General features: G+C 47.4%; 1 protein-coding gene across 1 annotated transcript in view; it reads right to left on the reverse strand.

Annotated features, from left to right (window-relative positions):
• Positions 1 to 18,184, reverse strand: part of Kirrel3 (kirre like nephrin family adhesion molecule 3) — a 557,724-nt gene that overhangs the window by 268,419 nt on the left and 271,121 nt on the right. The window lies entirely within an intron of this gene.

Consider the following 18,184-nt stretch of genomic DNA (forward strand, 5'->3'; position numbering starts at 1 on the left):
GGCCCTAATAGGTAGGTTTGAGGGAGTCTCAGGCGTTTATCTGGGTTGGGGCTGGGTGATAAGAAAGAAAGAATCAAGGGGAGGGGCACTGGGTCTGACCCACAGCCCAGGCTGTAGCTCACTCTGCTTGCTGGCTAGGGAGAGCTCCCTAGTGCCACTGGCCAGAGTTCCAAACAATATTGGACAGCATTGAGCTTAGGTGAGCCTTTGGCCCCCTTCTCCTATTCTGGCAGTGAGTCCCAGAGAAGACAGGTGGCCTGGTCTGGTAGCTCAGTAGAAAAGAATCTGTGCTTCCCACCCAAGTCACTGATTTTCTCATGTGCAGGCAGAGCAGAGCACACACGGCACCCCTGCCGCACAGGCAGAAGCGGCTTTCTCAAGAAGCTTCTGAGGCTGCTCCTCAGGCAGATAATCTGCCCTCTTCTCCTAGTAAACTTACTACAACTAGTTACTGGGAGAGGTTCCTGATGGGCAAGAAGGGGAGTAGGACCAGTTCCCGAGTGTCTCCCTACAGCTGAGAGGTGAGGCGGCCGTGGCGTGGTGGCTTGTGAGCTATTTGCTAGATTTGGACTGTACCAGGAAAGCATTCTAGGAGGTGGTTACGGCATAGCCAAAGCCTCCGCACAACCCATCCCCCCACAGGCCAAGAGCACAGCTTATCCTTTCCCATGACTGCCAAGCAGAGGGAGACGAGTGTTTGCTCGCATCCCAATTCAGCGGACAAACGCTGATAGTGTTCCCAAAAGATGCTGTAAGAGGCAGCCGTAGCACGCGTCCAACTCTCCAGGGCAGTCTGGTCGGATACAAGTGCATTGCAAGTCCCATCTGCAATTTAAAATCCTCTAGTAGCCATAGCCAGTAAAGGGAAACACGTGAATTCATTTTATGAATAGGTTTCATTTAAGCTAACATATCCACAACATTGGCTCAATATACAACCACTATAAAATTATTTGGTATTCTACTATTGCTGAGACAATAAGCCCTCAAAATTTGGAATCGCTGAAATATGCCAGTTGGAATGGGACGCATTTCCAGTGCTCACTGGTTGAGTGTAGCCCACTGGTTCACTCAGGCCTTCTAAAGGAAGAAAAATAATGGGTTCTTAATGGTAACTTTTAAACATGCGTAATTACCATAGTTAAACTCCAGAAAACCACTTGCTAAACACTTCCACATGTGTTATCTCATTTAATCCCAACAATTTTGTGAGGTGACAGTTATTGCTATTTTTTTTTAGCAGATACATAAACATGAGGCTCAAGAGCACGGCAGTGGCTTGTGACTTTAAAGAGATAAACATGTATGTATGTGTGCATGTGTGCGTGCATGTGCGATTACCCATGTGTGCACATGAGTGTGCCTGTGGAGGTCAGAGGTCAATCTCAGGTATCGTACCAAGGAGCTGCCCACCTTGTCTTATGAGACAGGATTTCTTGCTAGGGCCTGGAGCTTGTCAAGTAGGTAGGCTAGGCTGATTGGCCAGCAAGTCTCAAGAATCCTCCTGTGGTGGCCTCTCCCATGGTAGACTGTGAGCCTGTGCTACCATGCCCGTTTTGTTTTGTTTTCAACATGGATGTCCTCACGCTTGTGTGGCGAGCTCTTGACTAGCTGAGCTATCTCCCTAGCCCCTTCCCTTCTTTCTTAAGCACATACAGAGACACACCTTTCTGGAACGACTCCAGTGTGGCTTATTGGAGGGGGCATCCCATAGGTGTTGGTGATGGAAGGCATTTTCTACAGCAAGGGCCCTCAACCTTCCTCATGTAGCGATCCTTTAATACAGTTCCTCATGCTGTGGTGACCCCCAGTCAACATTATTTTCATTACTACATCATAGCTGTAATTTTGCTACTGATATGAATCATGATGTTGTATCTGATATACAGGATGGAGTTAGGTGACCCCTTGAAAGGCTTGTTCGACCCCCAGGGGGGTTGCAACCCGCAGGTTGAGAACCACTGTTCTACAGAGAAGTGGAAGAAGATGGTGATGAGATTTCTCGTTTGAAAACAATTCTGATCAGAACTGAGTAAGCTTTGCTCCACATAGAGTCATTCATATGTAGAGCAGACTAAGAGAAGGAACGGTGGACGAGCAGGCTGGAAAGGGGACTTAGGGTCTGGTGATTAGAAGTACTAGCTCCAGAGCGGTGGATACAGATTTTACAAAGTAGTCACTGTAGAGCCATGGCAGACTTTCATGGATCCAAAATCAGTTGAGAACTTGGAATGTGCTGCTGTAACCAGAGCTTTGCCTTAGGTCAAGTGACGTCATTTCAGTTGCTGGGTAGAGTGAGACTGGAGACCGGAGACAAGGGAGAGACAAGAAAGTGAAGCCCGTTTAATGCAGTGCCGGCCTAAAGCAGGAATGGAAAAGGAACAATGGATGCAAGAGGTGTTAAAGATTCACTGGGACTAGAGGATGCAGGAAGAAGGAGAAGGAAGAGAGGGCTCGATGGCTCAAGCTCACTCTGTGAGCACAGGCAGGCCAATCCCAGCAGGCATGATTGCTGAGAAGTCCTCCCTGGGAGGACTCCTCCCACTCTCCAGATTCTCCAGCATGGGCAGAGGTGGGCATAGTGACGTCTTAATATTGCCTTTCCGGCCTTCTGCCTCTAGTGTTTCAGAGAAAGCAGTCCCCAAGCCTCCCCTCATGCTAAATGGAAGCCATCTAGCTTCCTGAGGTGGAGTTTATTCCTAGGATCAATGCAAAGGCTATCTGGGCTGACTCTAGCCTCCTGCTCTCTCACCCATGTCCTCCCCCTCCAGACCAATGCTGGAGGCAAGGAAGGACTATATGGATTTCTGGTGGCTCCCTCCTCCTTGCCTGTCTCATTAGCACAGCAGCTAATGGGTTGTTTCTAACCCAAGCTCATTACTCATCTGTAGAATGGGGCTGGAACCCCCAGAGCTGCTCTGAAAATCCAATCAAACAACCTCCTATGTCTGAAAGCCTTCATGGGCTCCATGGCAAGGTAGTTGTGGCCCCCTACATTACTACTTTTTCCTTCAGCTGAATGGTTGGAGTGAGGGAAGAATACTGATCGCCCCCCCACGCCCAGCCCCGTAACCTCCCGATTCCTGCTCATGCTGGTCTTACAGATTGTACACACGATGTTCCTTCTTTGGGAATATCCTCCCTTTATCTTTTCCTTGCTGCCGTATCCCTTAAGATCAGCTCTAGCCTTTTGTAAGGACTTCACACATAGATCCTCTTCCTTCAGTAGCTAGCCACTTACTTGCACCTCGCTCTTTCATGATGATTTGTCGACACATTTACTGGTATTAGAACTACTTACGCGTCTGTATCTGCCCCTAGACTGTGAGCTCCTCCAGGGCAGGGAACATATCTCCTTTGCTTATTATTGAGTCATCCATCCCCGGATGCTGTCCCCAGCGCGTGCTAGTGCTTGGGAATAAATGAAGAGAACCGCGAGGAACCACGTGCAGAAGCATTGCTCACCAGGGGCTGAGCTCATGTAGACATCTTGAATCCAATGTCTCACCCTGCTGCAGTTGTAATGAGGGGATACTGCTTATAGTTGTGACCCCTTCAGTCTCATCCATCTAGCTCAAGGGGTCAGCCGAGTAACTCAGAGGCTTATGAGTGTATTTCTATTCCTGACAAAGTCTCAAAGTGGGAGTAAGCGCCTCTTGGTCCCTTTGGTCGCCTCGCAGAGTGACCATGACATGTATTCACCATAACTTTTTGGTTTCACTTAATTTTTTTTTTGCCTTTTCTGCAGTCCCATTCTCCTCCTTGATTTATTTGTACTTATATGTAAATGTGTGTGTCTGTGTGAGTGGATGCCATGTCTGTGTGGGGACCCATGAAGATCAGAAGAAGGTGTGAGGTCCCCTGGAATTGCAGGTGGTTTGGGAGTCACCCAGACTGGGTTTGGGGATGGACTCTCAGCTCCATCTCCAAATCCAAGGACAGTAGGTATTTTCAGCTGCTGAGCCGTCTCTCCAGGCACCTTACTTTCATTTCAAGAACACAGTGAGCAACAGAGTTGCAAGACCAAGGTCACCACACTGTGTTCCATGCACACCTTTCTCTCCCAAACCATCTCAGCGACTATCCCTGCATCTGTTGAGCTCCCGCCATGGCTGCCCAAGCATGGCTCTGCTCCAAGCATACCCTGTGACTACCATTCATGGAGGGCTGAGAGTGGGCTCAGGAAGCAGCCACGCTAGGGCCCAGGCACTGTGTTCTTTGTGAGCTCACCTCACTCTTCAGCACAGTGGGTCCCCCCTCTGATCTCATCTGGCCCCACAATGTTTTTCCAGGCCTGAGGTACAGTGGCTGTAGATCTCTGTGAGTTCTTCCCCTCAGATGTGTCTTTTATCTTGGATACCCTCAGCCCAGCAGCTGTGGCAGGCTAATGAATCCAGTCCCTTTTCACGGGCTACTGCCTCAGCCCCTCCCAGATCCTCCTTGCTTTGTGTCCCTCCGTGAAGACAAAGCCCAGAATTAAGGCCTCCAGATTCATTTTATTTCACGAGAACCCACAAAAGCCGGCACAGCAGCCCATTCATCCTAAAATAGCCTATGAAAGCCTGGGCATACGTCAGTGTCCCTTTACAGAGGGACACCGCATTGTCATGAAAGGACCATTTGAACAAGGTAACCACAGCGGAGTCATCGCGATGTGTTTCAATCACTATGCAACATCAAGGTTTGTTTCTCAGTAACACAGTCCTTCTGACAATGAATGGACTGCACAACAGGGGTGTGTGTGTGTGTGTGTGTGTGTGTGTGTGTGAGAGAGAGAGAGAGAGAGAGAGAGAGAGAGAGAGAGAGACAGAGAGAGAGACTTCTGATACATCCCCAGATGAGTTGCTGTCACTGACTGCACGCCCATCTCTCAGCAATGATCCCAGGCGGCAACACGGCACACCTGAGCTCCAGAGTTTTCTCAGGCCTGGTGGGAGAGGGAGTGTGGACTGTTCATCCTGCAGGAAGGGACATCCATGAAGAGCAACAAGGAAAGACCTAGCACAAGTGCTGAGAATCAGTGACTTTCTCCTCTGTGATTTAGAGTCTGGATGCTCTGGGGCACCTCATCCTGAGGCTGGTGACACCTTGGAAAGTCACTAGAAGTAGCATGGTGTCGTGCAGACAGAGGTGATGTTGGAGAAGAGCTGAGAGTTCTTACACCTTGACTCCCAGGCAACAGGAAGTGGTCTGACACTCTGGGTGTGGCTATGAGTCTTCAAAGCCTGCCCCCACAGTGACACACTTCCTCCAACAAGGCCACACCTCCTAATAGTGTCACTCCCCTTTGTGGACCATTTTCTTTCAAACCACCATAAGGTGCCATAAGTAATACTTAGTGGGTCTTAAAATATGGTAATACAAATGTCTACAACATCTCCACAGATGCTTTCTTACTTCCAACAAGAGTCTCTTTCTTCCCTCCCAAGCCCTTCCCTAGACAACTCTACAATGCCTGGGACATGTGCTAAGTTTGAGAAGTTACAGTCTTCTCAGAGACAACCAGAAACCACACATGACGGTCTCCCAACTTACTGTGCTCCTCTCAAAGAAATCTTGGAACGAATGTCTCTCCACCACATTTGACGTCATCATCTTACCTGGGCAAGCTCAACTATTGTTAGAGTAATTTCATCTATCCCAATGCTATTGTTTTGCAAAATGCTATTATCACACACTTTTAAAAATCACTTTAATTTTTATTTTGTGTGCACTTATGTTTTTCCTGCATGTGTGTTTGTGTGAAGGTTACAGGCAGTTTTGAGCTGCCATGTGGGTGCTGGGAATTGAACCCAGGTCACCTGGATGAGCAGCTAGTGCTCTTAACTGTTGAGCAATTTCCCCATCCCTCGTTATCACATACTTTAAGATACCATTTTATCTAAAAATATATCATATGAAACCAGGCAAGGTAGTTTTGCTTGTAATCTCAGCACTGGAAGGTTGAGGTGGGAGAATTATAAGTTTAAGGCCAGTCTGGGCTGTATATTAAGACCCTTCATTCTCTTCCATCATAGGAAGCCTCTTAGATTAGTGTTCTTTAGGTCCTGGGTTCTAGGCTTGTCATTAGTTTGCGTAACTTTGAGAAAGTTATATAGGTCTTACTTTCTTTACATCAGTGTAACAATCAACCTCCCCACAGAATTGTGTGTGTGTGTGTGTGTGTGTGTATGTGTGTGTGTGCATACATGTGCAGGGGTGTATGCATATGTGTATGTATGTATACACGTCTAACCAGAGGTCAGCCTCGGGTGTCATTCCTCAGGTGCCATACACTTTGGTTTTAAGACAGGTCCTCTTATTGGCCTGTATCTCACTGATTAGGCTGGCTGGCAAGTGAACCACAAGGATCTGTTTGCTTTTACTTCCTCTGTGCTGAGTTTGCAAGTAAGAGACAACACCTTGGCATTTTGTTTACAGGGAAGCAAACTCCAGCTCTCGTGTTTGTGAGGCAATCACTTCCCCGCTGAGCAATCTCCTCTGTCCTTCTCATGTAATGCATATGCAAAGAGTGTGGGCTTGTTTGGAGCCAGAGAGCTGACTTTGGAATGGGGATTTGTTGTGTCACATTCAGAAGCCAGGTAAGAACACGGTCTCATACCCTAGTTCTCATCCTGTACATGGAGATAAGTTACACCTGCCTCTTAGGCTTGCTGTGGGAATTCCATCATGGTGGATGCATGTAGGATACTCAAGCATGGGCCTCTACGAACATACCAAGGGAGTGGAAGAGTACCCTTGTCCTGGGAAGCAAGCTGAATCAACTGAAATCTATGCAAGAATCTACATATCTCTGACAACATGTTGCTATGGTCACTCTGATCACTACTGAAAATGTCACACATTTGTGCAAAGGGGAGTCAGGGTGGCAGTTGCACTGCTAAGGCCCAGATGACCTAGGGACAAGAGCTCCCTCTGAGACTGAGGTCAGTACTAAGGCTAATCCTTCACCTTTGCTTTGATAGTAACAGAGCCTAGAACCTCAACAGATGCAACAACTTCCTTCCAGAGAAAACCCAGACACAGGAGGCCGCTTGCTGGAGAACACCGGCTCTCTGAATTGGCCTTCAGCCTGCCTCTTGCTACCCTGCCAGCAACGAGGTCACTTTCTGCACATTTCTGTGCTGCCAGCTTCCTGCATGGGCACCACACTGATCACACTGGTCACAGGGATCTTAGAAGCTGGGCAACTGGCAAAGTGGAGTGTGTCCCATTTGACAAGGAGGCATGTTGTACCCAAGGAAAGTCAGGCAGGTCTGTGTGCCATCCTGGGCCCAACCTGTCTCCAGGATAGACAAGCCTGCAGGAGAAAACACTTCCCAGTTCGGCCACTCTGTCAAAGCTTGTCTCACCTTCAGACTTCTTTTCTGCCTGGGTTCTGCAGGATAAATGTTACCGTTCTCTCTCTCTCTGAGGACATTTTAAATGAATATGGGACAAATGGGAAGCTGAGGAAATTGTACTTTTTTCCAAGCTATGTATATCAGTCTAGCATGATGGCTGGGTCAGGACGAGAGGTGCGATGGCAAGATGACCCAGGAGACCTGAACTCATTCCGGATCGTCACTTCCTTCTTGTTTTCTCTCTGGCCTACTATACAGGCTAGCTAAGCCAGTTGCATAGGTTGTGTATTGTACAGCTTCCCTTTGCACACACTGTGCAAAAGTGTGTGCTTTTCCCTAGAGCTAGACCATACAGCAGCTTTGTTCATATGCTATTGCAAGATTAACAAATAAATCATCATCATCACCATTACTATCAACATCATCATCATCACCACCATTATCATCTTCACCATCACCACCATCCACATCACCACCACCACCATCATCGCCATCATCACCACCACCACCATCATCACCATCATCACTGTCATCACCATCACCATCATTATCACCACCACCACCACTACCACCAGCACCATCATCATCACCATCACTATCATCATCACCATCACTATCATCATCACCATCATCATCACCACCACCACCACCATCATCATCATCATCATCATCACCACCATCATCATCACCATCAATAGCAGCAGCAGCAGCCCAGGTTGCTTTTTCCTTTTCTTTCCTTTAAAGAAATTAGCTACCTATTACCTGTTTGGTGCCAGGCTCTGTGCTAAGCCCCTCCATTGTATTCTCCATTACACCTTACCAAGTTACCTATTTCAGAAACTAGAGACCTGAGACCAGAGAAAAGAAGCTGAGACTAAAGAGAAGTCATGAGTCAGAGAGCACACCTGGGAGATGTGATCCTGCAGGGCCTGCTGATACTGAAGTCTGCCTTCACTTCTTCTTCAGTGTGATAGCTGTCTGGTTTTTGGTTTGTTTGTTTGTTGCTATTTTTGTAAATGAGGGGATCAGAAAGTAGGGCTCCTGGATCTGGGCCTTTTGACTGATGGGCCAGTGCTCCCGGACCAGAAGCTTTTCTCAGAGGTTGGGGTCCTTGCATGGATTGTCATCCTTGGCTTGGAATTCTTCCCTTAACACAGATAGTGACTCACTTGAGGGCCAGAGCGAGATGTGGTTGTGCTGAGGAATTATCCCCTCATGGCTTTGCTCCCCTTTCTCGAGATGGAAGAAGCAATGGAGTCAACTCTCAGGTCATCTGGATCAGCTCTCCAGAACTGCCACATCTATCTTCCACCTACACGCCTTTCTCATCTACTTACACACACACACCTTTGGCATACTTTACACTTCGGCACGCTTTACAACTTGAACCCAGCACCTGTTCATGGTAAATAGACTGAGAAAGCAGCTCTTCAGTCCTGCTAACACCCATAAATCTACATATTCCCAAAGAGCTGTGCGCTAGGTACTCACATAGTACATGCAACTCTGCACACATGTTCCTGTGCCTGCATGCACACCCTGTCATATTTTACTCTACAATCAAGTGAGCCCATGAGCTCAGAACAGCTTGTAGGTGCCCTCTGAATGTGCACATGTATGCATGCATGTGAGTGTGTGTGAGGAGAGAGCAGAGGAGGCACGGCAGGGAAAATGAGAAGGGCTTGCAACAGATTGTAGTGGTCAGGCCTGACGACTTCAAGGGTTTGTCTTCCTACGTAGACGGTCTAGTGACCCATCAGCCCATCCTGTTTATGTCTTGTGCCTTCTCTATGTGAATCTTTGGCTTGATTTAACTTTCCACGCACAGGCAGAGCAGTGTTTGGGGAATCTTTTGGTTTTCAAGACTATGGCTAAGAGGGATGTCTGGTTCTCTTCTGGTACATGGGCTTCCATGAAAACTCTGGCTCTCTGTGTTAGCAAGTTCCTTTGGGCCCTAGTACAGTACTGAGGTTTGTCTCAGGAACCACATCAAAACTAAGCACAAGCAGCACGGCATGGCAGCACTTTGGAGGCCAAGGGAGGTGGATCTCTGTGAGTTCGAGGCCAGCCTGGTCTACGTAGCAAATTCTAGGGCTACATGGTGAGATGCTGTCTCAAAAAATTAAAAGAAAAGAACATTAATGATGAAACAATCCATAGGTTCTCTCAAAGAATGACATCAGGGTCTACAGCAGGCTACTATCCAATGGGAAGCAGCAGTGTCCTAAATGGAGGTGTGGGTTGACAGCTGGCCTGCTTCCTGCTGCTGATCAGCTTCCTAGAAGCCACCAGCCAGCTCCTCCCCAGGTGGAACTCCATGATTAGAGGGAAAGGAATTGGGAGACAAGATCTTTGCAGAAACTCCTCAACCCATCTGTGACTATGTCCCTATAAAGTAAGAGAAGCCATCAAAAGTTGGAAACTTATAACCTACAGAGCATCCTAGCTGAGCGCAAGAAAAGGCATCGGCTGTGTCTTTCTGTGGGCCAGTGACATGCTGCTGCTGCCCAGTCAAGAGACAGTACCACAGCACAAATCGCAGGCGTGGAAAGAGATCAGAACTCGGCATGCAGTCTCTGCTAAATGTACCCTGTTTGGGCAGCATTGTAAAGTCAAGTCATCCTAGGTAGAACCTTCATAAGTTGGCGACAGTCTATATGTGGGAGAAGAATCTATGCCTGAGCCACTGAATAGAGCTTGCAGTATCTCAATAAATGAGTTTGGTTTTCTTAAAAATACATTTTTTCTTTTTCCATAGGAAGAATACAAACAGCATTAAAATGCCAGGTCCTTTTTCAGTTTTTGGGGAATCACTGTATGAGTTTGTGTGTGTGTGTGTGGTACGTGTGTGTACGCGTGTGTATGTGCATGTGCATATATGCGCACATGCATGGACATGTCTGCATATATCTGTATGTCTGAGTTGAAACAGAAAGCATCCTACTCTGGATTATTGATGGCCACAATGTCTCCGAGAATCACTCCAACCGCTGGAATGTGCAGGAAGCGATGGTACATAACACAGGAGACAAACCTTACCAGAGTTACTGTTTTGTTCTCAGGTGCTTAGAAACTCCCTCTGGGAATCTGGCTGATAGACTGTGAGCATCTATACTGCACACAGAGAAATGCGAGCTGAGCTACCACCAACACTGATGGCCATACGAGCGAGCCAGCTGGTGCCTTCTGGCCCAGCAGCGCCTCTGGGTGACTGCCCTCTCAGGACACATTATATGGAGCTGATGAAGCACACAACTGAACTTAGCCTGGTCATACAGCCATGATGGATGGTAAACACTCTTGTTTGATGCTACTACATTTCAGGGTGGTTATACAGAAAAATAGAATTGCACAGTGCATATTTGTGGGAAAAATACGTTTATGTTGATATAACTAGTTCTTTGGGAGGGTGATGGAATGGATACTGGATAGAATAGCAAGTGTTTGCTGTAGAGCAAGTGTTGTGACCTAGATATGTATTAAGCCATGTATATTTAGATATAACTGCTATGGATATTTAAGTTTTTCATGATTGTTGCTCCACCCTTATCCTCCAATGCTGCCACATCATATTGCTCCTCCACGAAAGTGTAAGAACATGTCTGATTTCCTGTCTCCTTGTCGACAAGGGCATGAGGACATAATTGTACTTTTCATCTTGTCTAATAGATCAAAAATATCATTGATTTCACTTTTCTATGACAATTGAAGTAGTTTGTCTTTTGATATGTTTATAAGAAAATTTCCCCCTTTCTGAGGATGTCCTTTGTCCATTTTCCTAATGGTTTGTACGAGCTCTTATCTTTATTGAATCTTAAATAGTCTCCTTTTCTTGTTGGGTTGTAATTCTCAGATGTCAAGTTAGAAATAAGCGGGCTCTTCATCTGCCATTGTGCTGTATGGATTGTGGGTTTTGTTTTGCCTTTGACTGTGGACCTATCCACCAGTGCCCGGATGTTTTCATGGAGCATATGATACAGTTTTCTTCTCCTTATTTTACAACTTAACTTGTCAAACTTTTTTACAGGTGGCAATTGTTTTGCTGGAAGAGCTAAGAAGGGGATCTTGTTCAGTCTTTTCCCTCTCCCTAACTAACCTAGTCTGCCGCTCGAGAGCATTGGTTGTTAATCAGCTGGTGCCTCTCTGCTTAGAAAAGCCCCTTTATCACCTACGGCCTCCTCATATGTATATTTAGGTCTATTAATACACCCTCTTTTTTGTTCATTGATCAATCTCCTCATTCAAATGTTTGTACTAAATTCTGCTTAGGTGGGATTCTAGTCTGCATTTACTGTGGGACAGATGTTTTCCTTAGGATTCAGGTACCTTTGCTACATGCCCTGATTTATTAATTAATTCTTAAAGACTTTTTTTTTTTTTTAGAAAGAATCTCATCATTTGGCCCAGGTAGGCTACCAATCAGAGATCCTCCTGCCTCAGTCTCCTGAGTACAATGGGTTGGTTCTAATGCATTTCAATTCCAATCTAACCCATCTTTTAACCCCCTCATCCATCCCTCTCTATACCTCTTTAGAGCAACTCTTTCATATGGACCATTTCTCCTTGACCAAAAAAATTCTTTCTAATCATGGCTCTTAAATTCTTCACCTGGTGTGTGAGCCACACATACACATGTCCACCCCCATCCCCCAGGAATTAACTCACCTGCAGAGTCACTTAGGGGCAACTTAGCCAGTGAGTGGAAAGGAAAACAGGAGTTTGATGGACAAAGAAGGACAGATTTCCCTAAAGGAGAGGGTTTCCACGGGCCTTGTGCCATCTGATTATCAGGAAAGAAACTCTCTCCCTCTTCGACTTGCTTTTCATATGTGAAAGGAACCCTGGCCAAGGAGTCAGGAAACCTCCATCTGCCTGGGCTGCTCCTCTTTCCTGCTCAGCAGTTTACGACGCTGTTCTGCCACTAAAGCAGCCAAAATGAGTGTGCGAAATCAAGCATGGGAGAAGGCCCAGAAAATCTGAGTAAACAGGATTGGATGACAATATCCTACTCACCAAAGGCCGTTAGCCAGAAAGCCAGGCCTGTTTAGGAATCCTATTTATTTCCCTTGGAAAATATGACCACAGACCTGAAATTTCACTTTGACTGTCCTATTTATTTTTTTTTTAAGAGAATAACTAAGAAAGGGAGACAGGTAACAGAGTCCTTTATCCATGAACCTCAAACCTTGGCCCAGGGCACGCAGGACCTGGAGTCCTCACCATCTAGTCAGTACAGGATCATGAACAAGTTACTGATTCTATTTGAGCTTGCCATGGTTGAAGCAAGTCACCATGTCCTGAGGAGGCTGTATGCATATAGAACCAGGAACAATAGCTCAGTGTGGCACCCTTGATTGATAGACCTCTTTCATGTCTCCAGCAGCCCCAGGGGCCTGGCTTGATGTTCAACCCGATCTCCAGAAAGGACTCACCTATCTTTTCCTTCCTGACCCTCCACTCTCAAGATCCCAGTCCTGTCAAATGTCCCAGCCCACTCACTGTACCTACCCTCTTTCTGATTTCCTCTTCTCTTCCAGCTGGTCGTCGCTGAACTTGGGGTTTCTTCCTTCAGAGCATCTCTTGGCTCTGTTTCCCTAACTCATACTTACTATCCTGAGCTGTGTTAACAGAACAGTTTCTGACACACTATCATGATCTTGTGTGTTTTTCTATGACACCATGCTTAGCTCATCCCTCCTGATCAAGACGGGAGAGTGATGTGCTCTGCTCTGTGCTTATGTTATTTGATATCGTTTGAGGGTTTTTGATGATCCATGGGTGAGGAAGGAAGAGGAGGAAGAGGAGGAAGAAGAAAAAGAAAGAGAAGAAGGATGAACTGCCCCATCACTGAGCATCTTCTAAGCACCAGGCTCTGTGTTGCTCTGCAGGCACCTCACATTCATTCTTCCTGGACTTTGTAAATACCCTGTGAGGTTGCTGTTGTCACAGTCAATTTGGGACTCAATGCTCAAAATGTCTCTAGGAGTCACAGATACTGAGCATCAGATTTGGGGTTTCAATCCCTGTGTTCTCTCTACTAAGCCTAGGTTCATTCTTCTTCTTCTTCTTCTTCTTCTTCTTCTTCTTCTTCTTCTTCTTCTTCTTCTTCTTCTTCTTCTTCTTCTTCTTCTTCTTCTTCTTCTTCTTTCTCTCTCTCTCTCTCTCTCTCTCTCTCTCTCTCTCTCTCTCTCTCTCATTTAGTGGCCAGTTGATCTAAGATCTGTCCAGGGCCCTAGCCACCACGAGGGGTTTAGAAGCAGTCATGCTCACTGGATTCCTGAGGTTAGACACACAGGTCTTCAGGAAGTTGGAGAAGTGAGGAATAAATGTGTGCCTCAGAATCAGTCCTCCTATGTCTCTTCCTCCCTCTTTCCCTCCCTCCCTCCCTCCCTCCCTCCCTCCCTCCCTCCGTCCCTCCCTCCCTCCCTGTCTTTCTTCCTCCCTTTCTATTGAAGGTCCACACAGTCCCAGAAGCTACTTGAATGGAGAAGCAAGTCTGAGACTGTTCAGGATCATTGGAGGAGACATCCACGGTATGCTGACATTTCTAATGAGATAGGAACGCAGTCTTTGAAGCTCCAGTTAACGTGTGTGCAGATGGGAGCTTGGGGGACCATTTCTCTAAATGCTGCTCTCCATGAATAACCATCACCCTTCATATCTGGCTGGGAGGGGCTGCCTTTTCTGCCCTAATGTGGGATTCCTCATCCTGCACAGAATCAGAGTCCCTGGTACCGCAAGGGGAAGCAAATTAGTTTCACTTACAATTAGGTGTCTCAAAGAAAGGTTTGATTTCGATTTAATAAGAAAAGGGATTCCAAGTCAAACAGATCACAAGTGATTATTAAGACTAGAATTACCAAAGTCTGCAGCTGCCACCAATGTGAATCTTATTTCCAAGTTGCTAAACCTCAATAAATGCCATTTTAATAATTAATTGGACTTTAATTAATGCCTGGCAACAATGTCAACTCGATAGATCTCACAAGGTTCAGGTTTCGATTGGGCTCCAGCCTGCCAGGAAGACTCACATCAGAGAACAGACCTGGGAAGCACACGGTCTCATTGCCTCTCTCTGGGACCAGGAGAGCTGCAGCAGCCTCCCTTTAGCTGGGGGATTGAGTGGGCCAATTCACTTTTCCTAGGAAAGAAAGTCTGTGGTCTGTGCTAATGAAGTTAAGCACACCATTGTCAATCACTCTGGCTGTCCGGGTTTCCAAGACAAACCTCAGGAGACTATGCACTAAGTTGAGATCCTTAGAGAAATCTCCTTCCATCTTCTCATAGACCAAATGGGTGAGTGAGGGATGGACTCTCTACAAAATAATGATCTCCACCAAGTTTAAGGAGAATTCTTGATATATCAAATTAATGGTTTCTGTTTAGTCTAGTACTAGGTTAGCTGAAGGAGGGAAAAACTGAGTGAGAAAGATAACACACACACACACACACACACACACACACACACACACACACACACATATATATATATATACACACACACTGAGATCTAAGTCCTGGCCATTAAAGAGTGTGCTTCAGTTGGCATAGGCTGAGAGGTTTGATTTTATAAGGTAGGGATGTCACCGGCTTGGGAACCTGCATCTTTATCCCCCTGGAACTGCTATTGTAAGCAAAAGCCAGGTAGACTCAAATCCACTCCAGGAGCCACTTGGTTAGAAAATGCAAGAGAATTGCAAAGAACGTGGAGGCATGGCAGGAATCAAAGGCTGACACTCCATGAGAACGCCCCTCTGGTGTTCAGGAAGGCTACTAACTCATGGTGGCCCCGGCCTGCAGTTTCACAGCTGCATCCATGTCCATGTTTCAGCCATCCTCTGGTCACACCAGTGGTCCTCTTTGGACATGAAAGATGACCGGTCGGAAAGAGGCAGGCGAACAGAACCAGCAAGCTGCAGTGGCTCTCGCTCAGGCAGCCTGCTCCTCTGCTGTGTCCCTGACAAGTCCGTTGGTTTGAATGTGAATTATCTGCAATCACAAAAGTGGCAGCCCGGCTGGCTGTGGGTAGCCTGAAGGAAGTGTTTCAGAGAACTGAGGAGAGTGCCCCTGTGTGTAGATGAGTGTGTACCTGGGGGCAGGCTGTCCTTATTCACCAAATCAGATTCCAAGTGAGTGAAACCTGGGCTGGGGTGGAGGTGGGGTTGGGGGCTGCGTCTCTCACAGTCCCCTCTCAGGTCATGGGGTCTCTCCTGCAACCTGGCCACCTCCGCAGCTCTGGGACCGCAGTCCAGAGGCAGCTTCTTTTCTGCCTGCTAAGGATAAGGAAGGAGAGGAGAAAGTGAAGGCCCGTGGTCACTTCACGTCCCTCTTCCGGTGCTGGCGTCTCCACAAGTGGCGGTGGGAGAGTGTGGTGCTCTGTTTGCCTGGTGTTGGGAGCCAGTGTTTCTGTTTGGTCACTGTGTTAGGTTTTGGGAAGGAGAGAGGTGGGTGGGCTCTTTGAGTTTGGGACAGTGGGTGTCTGAGGTGGGTGGTTGTTGAGAGGCTGACGAGACACAGAAGTAGTGTCTGTGGAGGTAGTATATGCTGTTTAAGAACCCCTCCCTTTCCATCTGGCTCCTTCAACAAAATGTAAGAGCTGAGGTCCTGAAGTCCCCTCCACCTAGTTGTCAGAGAGAAGTCATAGTAGGTGCTCCAAGCGTTTGTGTAGTTGTTTACTGAGGAGTTCCTATTCTCTGTCATGGTGATAAGAGATGGGTGCTGGATGCTAGGTTCTCAGGGCTACATGGTGCTAGCTTCTTGGTCGGAGTTTGGTAGAAGCAACAGATAGGCAGATAGGCTACCGTAATGCAGTATAAAACAGAAAATCTGGAATACCCAGGGTCCATAAGAATCCATGGTTCTGATAACCAACTGATCCTGAGGTCCTCTTTGGAAAGAGTGATGTTGGAAAGTACAGAAAAGGAAATGACTTAGACAGTCAACACGCTAATGAACGCATTGACCAGAGATCCCAGGAAGCAGATGCTAACCGGTAGGGAGCGCTTCAACACTCCTGCCTCTTCCCTGGGTTTTTAGACAGGGGGTATGGCTGCTGAGGAGGCCTGGTGGTGTGCCTGAGAGCGCAATTTGCATTTGAAAGTCAGGGGAAAGTGGAAGAGTGACCTGGTTGGAAGTAGGGGAATTAGCTTAGCTGTGTGAGGAAAGGCTGTGACTGAGCGGACAGGCCTATTGATAAAAGGCCTTCGATGCGGCCCTTAGAAGCCAGGCATTCTCGTGAAGGCAAATGGGAACCACTGGGTACTTCCAGGCAGAGGAGCAAGATATTGGACAGGAGGTGGCTGCAGAGGCCTTAGAAAGAGGCATCTGATCTGGGGTTGTGCTGTTTGGAAAAGCCTACAGACACAGTAGGAGCAGACAGGATGGGCCTTCCTTAGTGACTGAGGAAAGCAGGCATGCTAGAGAGAGCACTAGTCATTAAATATCCAATTATATAATAGTTATGCAATTACCACCGTGAGAAGTGGTCTCAAGAAGACTGAAGGGCTGAAGGCCTGTCAAGAGGTCTCAAACCTGGCTAGGGAATGGGCAGGGCTTCCTTGAGGTGGTGACATTTGCCTGAGCAACCAGTTAGGAATGAGTAGGAAATAGCCACGTGAGGTGACAAGCATGGGGTAGGGGACAACTTCTGGAAATAGGGGCGCAGGAGGAACAGGGTACTTCACGGGCCTAGCAGGTCAATCTGGTTAGAGTAGGCACGGGACAACCGTAGTCTGTGGCCCAGTGCAGCTTGGTCGGTGGAGTTTTATTGACGCACAACCACGCTTTTTATTTTTTTATTTTTTTTGCATACTTGTGTGTGCTTTGGGGGTCAGGTCTAGTGAGAGGAGAGGCAAGTGGCAGCCAAGAATGCCTGCCTTGCTTTATACGTCTCCCTCCTTCACTGCATGACAGTGACAGAATAGAGGAGCCATATGGACAATCTTCCAGCTGCATAGTTATTCCCTGGCTTTATATGAAAAGCTGGTTGACCCTGGGTTTTAAAGCAGTGTGTCAGGGCACATGGCTGGGCTAGGTCCCCATGCCTTGCTGCACTGAGTGCGCTCGCTTAGAAAGCTGGTACCTGGGGTCAGGCCTAACGTATTGTGTGAGGAGGGCGGTGTGTTGGAGAGGTGCCTCTGTGGCTCTGGAAGCTCGGTTCATGTTTAGGGCAAGTGACATGCACCAAAGAACTGCTGTCCCGGGAAACAAGTCTCCTCAGATGATGCACAGGGGGGTGATTCTTCAGCAGGAAAGGCCTTGTGTTTGTAAGCGCCCACTGGGGCTGAGAGCGAGCTGCACTCAGGTGCCTAGCTCATCTGTCAGCTTCCTTCTTCCACTTCCTGACCCCTTCCTCCCTCCTCTCCACAGTTTCCTCCATTTCTCCTGCATTAAAGGACTCACATGTGAATCCCTGTCTCCAAACCTGCTTTGAGCAGAGCCTAAGTAAAGCAGTGGGGGTATCCCCCAAACTGCCTCAGGCAGGACCTGTGTACCATGTCCCACTATGAGAGGGAGGCTCCTGACTGATTAGCAGAGTTTTGTTCTTAGGAGTTCTTTCAATCCCTTCCCAGCTTCAAGCCACTGGCTGAAGACTTGAGTTTAATCCCCTTTTCAGATTCAAACTGGCACACCAGCCCTCTGTGGGACTGAGTGGTTGGGGATTCTCCACCCACAATCATACCCTCCACAAGCCGATTACCCCTTAACCCCCGGAACAATGCCCAGACAACGAGGCTACTTTCTATTTTGTCATCAGATAATTCTGTTGCTTTCCTCCTCGCGGAGAACTGAGCCAAGAAAGAAAGCGACCGAGAAAGCCAGTCTTGGCCTGCTCATCCCTT

The sequence above is a fragment of the Alexandromys fortis genome, unplaced genomic scaffold (genome assembly GCF_014885135.2).
Source record: "Alexandromys fortis isolate MF-2015 unplaced genomic scaffold, M_Fortis_MF-2015_v1.1 scaffold_168, whole genome shotgun sequence".
Classification (NCBI taxonomy): Eukaryota; Metazoa; Chordata; class Mammalia; order Rodentia; family Cricetidae; genus Alexandromys; species Alexandromys fortis.